An 8042-nucleotide genomic window follows, 5' to 3' on the forward strand; every position below is an offset into this window, starting at 1 on the left:
AATAAAATAACACACATTGTTAACTATTCCATTTATTTATCCAATGCTCTGTATAAAGAGAATAACTTGCTGGCACTTTGCAGTTAACCTAATCTCTTTTTCTCTCAGCGTTCACATTGAACATCCCAGGAAAAGCAGAGCAGGCACTGTGAGAGCAATAACCGGGGTCTCAATAAGTACCAGTGTCATCCAGTTCCTATGAAAATTATGAATGTCAGGTCATGATTAAAGGTTGGGATTTGTGTTAGAAATTTATGACCATTAAGAATTTAGTTCAGACTTGAATAAATTGCTGACTGCTTAAGTATTCATATTGAATATATACATTATTAAGGCCCATCTGATGTATTTGAATCACTTCAATGAAATGCTTAAACCATTACAGAAGGTACATTTGTGGGACAATTCTGCATGAAAATCCAATATAGCTTTAATCATGAATTTTGTTCGTTTAGTTAATTTAGAGATATAGCACAGAAATAGGCCCTTCGGCCCATCGACCAGCGATCCCCCTGCACACTCACAACATCCTACAGTAGGGATAATTTATAATTATACCAAGCCAATTAGCCTACAAATGTTTACATCTTTGGAGTGTGGGAGGAAACCAGATCTCCTGGAGAAAACCCACTTGGTCACACTGGGAGAATGTACGGACAGTAACTGTAGTCAGGATCGAACCCGGGTCTCTGGTGTTGGAAGGCAGCAACTCTCCCGCCACGCCACCATGCCGCCCATTAAATAAAAAAATCTTATAGTGCAAACACAGGCCTGACTAGCACAGGTGTTGCAGTTGGAGATATCTCAGATCTGATGTACAATAATCTTATCAAGATGCAACACCATTCCTGAAGGTGTGCGGGACTGTCTCCTAGGTTGTTCCGTAGGAATCTTCACATCTGACCAGTGCAAGAAAGAGAGAAGGGAGCATGCCCAGAAAAAATGTGTAGATCTGACCATCCCAGCCAACACCATCGACCAGCGGAGAGCCAAGCCAAAGCACAACATCCCAGAAGAAAACCTTGGTCTGGGAGAATGTACACAGTAAGATATCGCATGCGTCAGCACATCTGATGTACAATTGGTTGGCCTTGTTACTGGAAGAACAGCCTCTTTGATCATGGTCCTCTCCTCTGCCAGATATATCTCTGCAACCCAGTCCCTGTCCATCCAGGGAACTATCCTTTTATTCCCACTCTTTGCTTTCAATCCTCTCACCAATTCTCAATCCACCTCAAGGTGTGCTTACCTTGAAGAAGTTCTCCTCCTCTCTCCGATGAGAGTTCTGCAACACCCTCTCTTGCTGCTCCCCCTCGGTGATCATCATCGTTATTTTTTCGCTTATCTTTCATTCATTTGTTCTGTATTCCTCTCCATCACCATCTATATCTCTCGTTTCCCTTTCCCCTGACTCTCAGTCTGAAGAAGGGTCTCGACCCGAAACGTCACCCATTCCTTTTCTCCAGAGATACTGTCTGACCTGCTGAGTTACTCCAGCTTTTTGTGTCTATCTTCGGTTTAAACCAGCTTCTGCAGATCCAGTATGTTTCTTCCAGTTCCACATGATCTAAACTTGTTGATCAACATCCTGTGTAGGATCTTATCATAAGCCTTCTGTAAATCCAAACAAACCACCCTAACTGACTCCCCTTATCAATTCTGTTGGTCACCGCCGAAAAGAATTCCAACAGATTGTTGAACAAATTGTCCTGTCATAAATCCTCTTTCAAGGTGTTCTAGTCGTACATCCTTCATTATAGATTTTGGGATATTCTGCATCACTGAAAAAGTATGTTCTTCGAATATTCTTTCTCTCTCCTTCCCTTTCTAAACAGTGAAGTGCCATTTGTTTCTCTTCAACCAACAATAACAGCCCCAGACTCTATAGAATTAGGAAGTAGATAACAAGGGCATCCAGCATTTCTCTTGCCACCATTTCAAAAGTCTGGGATGTTGACCATTGGGCCCTTGGGATTTTTTAAATCTTCAAGATCACACATTTCCCTGGAACTATTTGTGAATAATACTTAGTTCCTCCACTTTGTGGTTTCTAGACTGCCCAATTATGTTAGTGCTTTCCCACATGCTTGCATCCAGCCCACTGGTAGGCTGGACAACACTTAAATAAACAATGGATCCACAGCAACGTGGCAAATCAGAATGATGTCAACTCTGATGATTGGGTCTGACACATTCATGACAGTGGGGAGGCTGGGCCACATGCAGCCCCTGAAGGATTTACGCAGGGAATTTCACAGCTCAGTATTGGGTAAGATACACTCTGATGTCCAACCATTTATGTGCTGCATCAATAATGTTTGTTTTTTTGGCTTAGGGATAACATTATCATCCACTGCTGCAGAAAGTCATGCTGCATCTTTATAGGACTTTGGTTAAGTTTAAGTAAGTAAGTAAGTTTATTGGCCAAGTATTCACATACAAGGAATTTGCCTTGGTGCTTTGACCACAAGTAACAACATGGCATACAGCGACAGTTACGAATGACTCAGAAAACACTAAACATTAATAATGATAAAACATTAATGATAAAACACCATTGATCAAGCATGTGAACCAACAAAATGCCAGATCAAAGGGAGGCTACAGATATTTGGCTGTTGAGTAGAGCTACTACTCGTGGATAAAAACAGTTTTTATGTCTGGCTGTGGTAGCTTTGACAGTCCGGAGTCGCCTTCCAGAGGGAAGTGATTCAAAGAGTTTGTGGCCAGGGTGAGAGGGGGTCAGAGATGATCTTGCCCGCTCGCTTCCTGGCCCTTGCAGTGTGCAGTTCATCAATGGAGGGAAGGTTGGAGCCAATAACCTTCTCAGCTGATCGGACGATCCGCTGCAGCCTCCAGGTGTCGTGCTTGGTGGCTGAGGCAAATGTTAGGCTACATTTGGAGCTTAGTTTAGTTTAGTTTGGTTTAGTTTAGTTTAGTTTAAAGATACAGCGCGGAAACAGGCTCTACGGCCCACCGAGACTGCACCCATCCAGCGATCCCCCCACACATTAACACTATCCTGGGGACATTTCACATTTAGACCAAACCAAAGAAACTACAAACCTCTATCTCTTTGGAAACCAAAAATATTGGAGCAAACCCTTGCAGTCAGGGGAGAATGTACAAACTCTGTACAGACAGACTCTGTACAAAGTAGTCGGGATTGAACCAGGGTCTCTGTAAGGGATGTAAGGCAGCAACTTGCCCCTGCACCACCATGCTGCCAATTGTGTATTGTGTGCAGTTCTGGTCACCCCATTACAGGAAGGTAGGCTCGATTGGAATCTTTCCACTGGCTGGTTAGCATGCAACAAAAGCTTTTCACTGTACCTCACTCGGCACACGTAACAATAAACTAAACTGAACTGAGGCACATAAATGTATGAGAAGGGAAGGTTAGGAGAATATTGTATTAGAAGTCATCAAATTCATGATTGGAGGAAAGAATATTTCGAAATTGTATATTTTTCTCTCTATGCATTTATAATTATTTAGGAATTGAACTATCAATTAACATTTGCCTCCAATGGACACAGGAGGGAGAGGAAATGTCCAACTAAATGCGGTTGATAAAACACATATTCTAAAGTTCTGATGTATCCCAGATTTTGGGACAAGTTGTGTCATTTCAGATTCTAGCCAGTTTGCACAGTGAATGGTATGTTTTTTAGCTAATTCTAGGCAGTTTAAAATCAAAGTCAAAGTTAATTTTATTCCTCACATGCACCCGAAGGTGCAGTGAAATGAATTTGCCAGCAGCGATACACTTAAAAAGAACACACAATACGTAATAAGATTTAACACAAACATCCACCACAGCATTCTTCACTGTTCAGCAAGTCCTCCTCCTTTGTTCACCCATGGTCGGGGCCATAAAAGCCAAGACCTCCAGAGATACTGCCTGACCCGTTGAGTTACTCCAGCACTTTGTGCTTTTTTTGGTAAACAAAACCGGATTGTTAAATTTATGGACACCAACCTACAAAGATCTTGTAAAAGGATCATGAAGGCACAGTGGGAGACTTTTGATATGTTAAGTTGTGCTGTGGGAGCAAGCTTGTCAGCCCCATTCCTTTGCACTTCCCCATGGCCATTTTCCTCAAATATTGATCTTGTTTCCTTTTGGAAGCATTGATTGATCCGAAATCCACCAATATTCCAACAATCAGTTCTCAATCATGACTACTCTCTGTATTTATTTTTTCTCGCACCCTCCACTCTGAACACCGTCCTGTGTGGCTTTTACTAAAAAAATTAATCCGTGTCCCCCATTCATTTAAACACTCATTAATAGGACGTTTTGGTTCGAGACTCTTCTTCAGACTGACGTAGATTATATAGATGTAGATTGATGTAGGTAATATATTTTAAAAAAGTGTTTTCCTGTCTGAGAATGATCAAATGTGTTTGGCTGCTTCACAGGCTAGATGGGATGTCAACATTTGGTACCAAGGGGCTGAAAACAACAGAGGTAAGAAAAAAAAGTGCTGGAGTAATTCAGGGTGTCAGGCAGCATCTGGGGAGGGAATGGAAAGGTGATGTTGTGCGTCAGGACCCTTCTTCAGAGTGATTGCAGTAGGGAGGGTGAAAGCTGTAAAAGAGAGGTGGGGGTGGGACAAAATCTGGCAAGTGATAGGTGGACACGAAAAGCTGGAAAAACTCAGCGGGGCAGGCAGCATCTCTGGAGAGAAGGAATGGGAAGACCCTTCTTCAGAGGACAAGCGCCATTTCGGGCCGGGAACCTTCTTCAGGCTGCGAGATAGTTACTGTAGTTCCATTTATAGGTTGCAGAATATTGGGTTATGAATAAATTAGTTAGAGTGTCCATTAGGAACCTTTTATTACCCTTTATATCTCTCGTTTCCCTTTCCCCTGACTAGTCTGAAGAAGGGTCTCGACCCAAAACGTCACCCATTCCTTCTCTCCAAAGATGCTGCCTGCCCCGCTGAGCTACTCCAGCTTTTTGTGTCTATCTTCGGTTTATCTGCAGTTCCTCCCTACACAAGTGATAGGTGGATACAGATGAGGATGGAAAGGTTTGATTGAAAGGTCCATGTCACAGAAATCATTGTGAGAAATATTTTCAGAGTTAGTGGGAAGTAACATTTGCTTCAACCACTGACTGCAAACTCTGTGGAGATATGAAATATCTTTCCGGATTAACAATGCCACATTCTACAAACAAAACTCGACTCTTTTTGTTCTCAGTTTACATACTTCAGTAGACGGTCTTTTAAACGTTTGGTGTCCATTGGTCCTTTGAGGTAATCTGGTCTCTTTCACTCCTGAGCCCTACAAAGGATGTCTCCCTCTGCCAGTCTGCATGCACAGTGAATGGTGTGTTTCTTTGAGCTTAATGCTATACGCCTATTGTTCTGACATTACTTCACAATGGCTTGCACCAGCCCTGATGCAACAATGGTTTTTACAGAGGTTCTTAGTTGGTATACATTGGCGTAGGCATCAACTAATAGTTTGAAGCCCGTTCACACTGCGCGGAGGTGTGAGGGTGAAACGGCTTCATGCATGAATAAGCCGGGAAAGTGAAACATTTCGTACCTAAAGCGTGAAACTTGAATCAGGAACCTTCAATATTCCATAGGATGGAAAACCATACCGTCAGTGGTGAATATCACAGAGAATATGAAGAGCTAGGTGACTCTGAATAAGTGAGTTAACTGCATTATTCAACATGACCATTATTAAAAAATGTCATCCACGGAAGTAAATGAACATCTTTTGAGGTGTACATAGAAACATAGAAAATAGGTGCAGGAGGAGGCCATTCGGCCATTCGAGCCAGCACCGCCATTCATTGTGATCATGGCTGATCGTCCCCTATCAATACAATACAATACAACAATACAATACAATTTATTGTCATTTGAGCCTCAGTGAGGCTCAAACGAAATTCTGTTTCCACAGCCATACAAACAAGGACAATTTCCTAGACATACACACAATTTAATTCACACAAACATCCATCACAGTGACCCACTGTGATGGAAGGCAAAGTCTTTTCTCTCCTCTGTTCTCCACTTCTCTCCCGATGTCCAAGCCCCAGGCGGGCGATGATAAGTCCCAAGGCCATTTTAGGCCGTGCCGGGCGATTTACGACCCCGCTCCCGGTCCAAAAGTCACAGAGTTGGAGCCCCCGGCGGGCGCTGGAATGTCCCACGGCCATGAAGCCGTGCCGGTCGTTCCAACCCCGCGACACGGGCTGGAGAAGTCGCGTTGCGGGAGCTCCGGGAAGCGGTCTCTCTCTCCCCCCGGACCCGCGAGCTCCCGATGTCCCAGTCCACCGGACCTGCGGCTGCGTTGCTGGAGCCTCCGAGCCCCAGGAGTCGAGTCGCAGCAGCGAGTCACCGCCGCTCCCCACGCTCCGAGGCCGGCCAGCCCCACGATGGTGAGTAGTCCGCAGCTCCGCAGCTCCGCAGCTCCGCAGCTCCGCAGCTCCGCCGTCTCCCGAGCCCCCGGGTCGTTCAGGTTGGAGGCCACTCCACGGTGCTAGGCCCCAACGACAACGGAGACCCGACAGGGAAAAGGTCGGGTCTCCCGGACAGGGAAGAGATTCTAAACGGTTTCCCCCTCCCCCCCCCCCCCCCCCCCGCCCCCCACATATACACATTTAAAACTAGTATCAAAAAACACCAACACTACATTTAACTAGACAAAAAATAAACAAAAGACAGACAGGCTGTAGGGGCCGCTGCAACGGGTGAGTCGCGCCGCCAACAGGCAATAACCCGTGCCTGCCTTCTCCCCATATCCCTTGACTCCACTAGCTCCTAGAGCTCTATCTAACTCTCTCTTAAATCCATCCAATGACTTGGCCTCCACTGCCATCTGTGGCAGGGAATTCCATAAATTCACAACTCTCTGGGTGAAAACTTTTTTTCTCACCTCAGTCTTAAATGACCTCCTCTTTATTCTAAGACTGTGGCCCCTGGTTCTGGACTCTGCATCTAGCTTGTCCAGTCCTTTTATAATTTTATATGTTTCTATAAGATGCCCCCTCATCCTTCTGAACTCCAGTGTAATAGGGTCATGGAGTCATATAGCCCAGCCCATCCCTGCCAACCAGGTTTTGCAGCTAACTTAGACCCATTATTGACCTATATCCTTCAACTCATTCCTATCCAACAGTAAGAGTTTTTCTCTGTGTATACTGTACATACAGGGTTAGAGTAAGTGTGGGAGCTCAAGAGAACGAAGATGGTGAATTAATAAAAGGAAACAGAAACGGAATATCAGTTAAACTAAATGTTTGCAACTATCTTCACGTTGGGGAACATTGGAAATATCCTTGTTCACAGATGAGAGGAACTCACAGGGCTAAAGGCAGACAAGTTGTTGGTGACCCTTTCTATAAAATTAGTCCTTCAGCTCTTTTCTGCTGTTATCTATAATACGCTTTGCATTTTATCTCCACGATAAAAGTGTTGAACTGTTGGACATATTAGTGGTCTAAGATTCGATAAGTTTGCATTTCCAGTTTGACTCCTGATCTTTAGAACTCCTACCTGATCCAGATGGAGCAATCTTGTTCATTGAAACTAGGAAGGGGATAATGGAGCAAATGGGCTTCCCACTTACAGGAGAGTTGCAAGTTCCAGTTGATGATATAATGGGCCCTCTGTCAGGGAAAGGCTGGCTTCACCAATGTGTTGTTCAAATCTTGTAAATCAGGGTTATAGAGTGTGGAAACAGGCCAATCGGCCCAACTTGCCCACACCGGCCGACATGTCCCAGCTACACTAGTTTCACCCGCCAGCATTTGGTCCATATCCCTCCAAACCTGTCCTATCCATGCATCTGTCTAACTGCTTCTTAAATGTTGGGATAGTCCCTGCCTCAACTACATCCTCTGGCAGCTTGTTCTATACACCCACCACCCTTTGCGTGAAACAGCTACCCAGATTCCTATTACATATTTCCCCTTTAAACTACTGTCCTCTGGTCCTCAATTCTGGTCCAGAGCCTGATCCTAAAGCCTTGTTCAACCCAGCTGAGAAATATTATAGTTATACTAGTTAACA

Source organism: Amblyraja radiata, chromosome 37 (genome assembly GCF_010909765.2).
Source record: "Amblyraja radiata isolate CabotCenter1 chromosome 37, sAmbRad1.1.pri, whole genome shotgun sequence".
In the NCBI taxonomy this organism is placed as follows: domain Eukaryota; kingdom Metazoa; phylum Chordata; class Chondrichthyes; order Rajiformes; family Rajidae; genus Amblyraja; species Amblyraja radiata.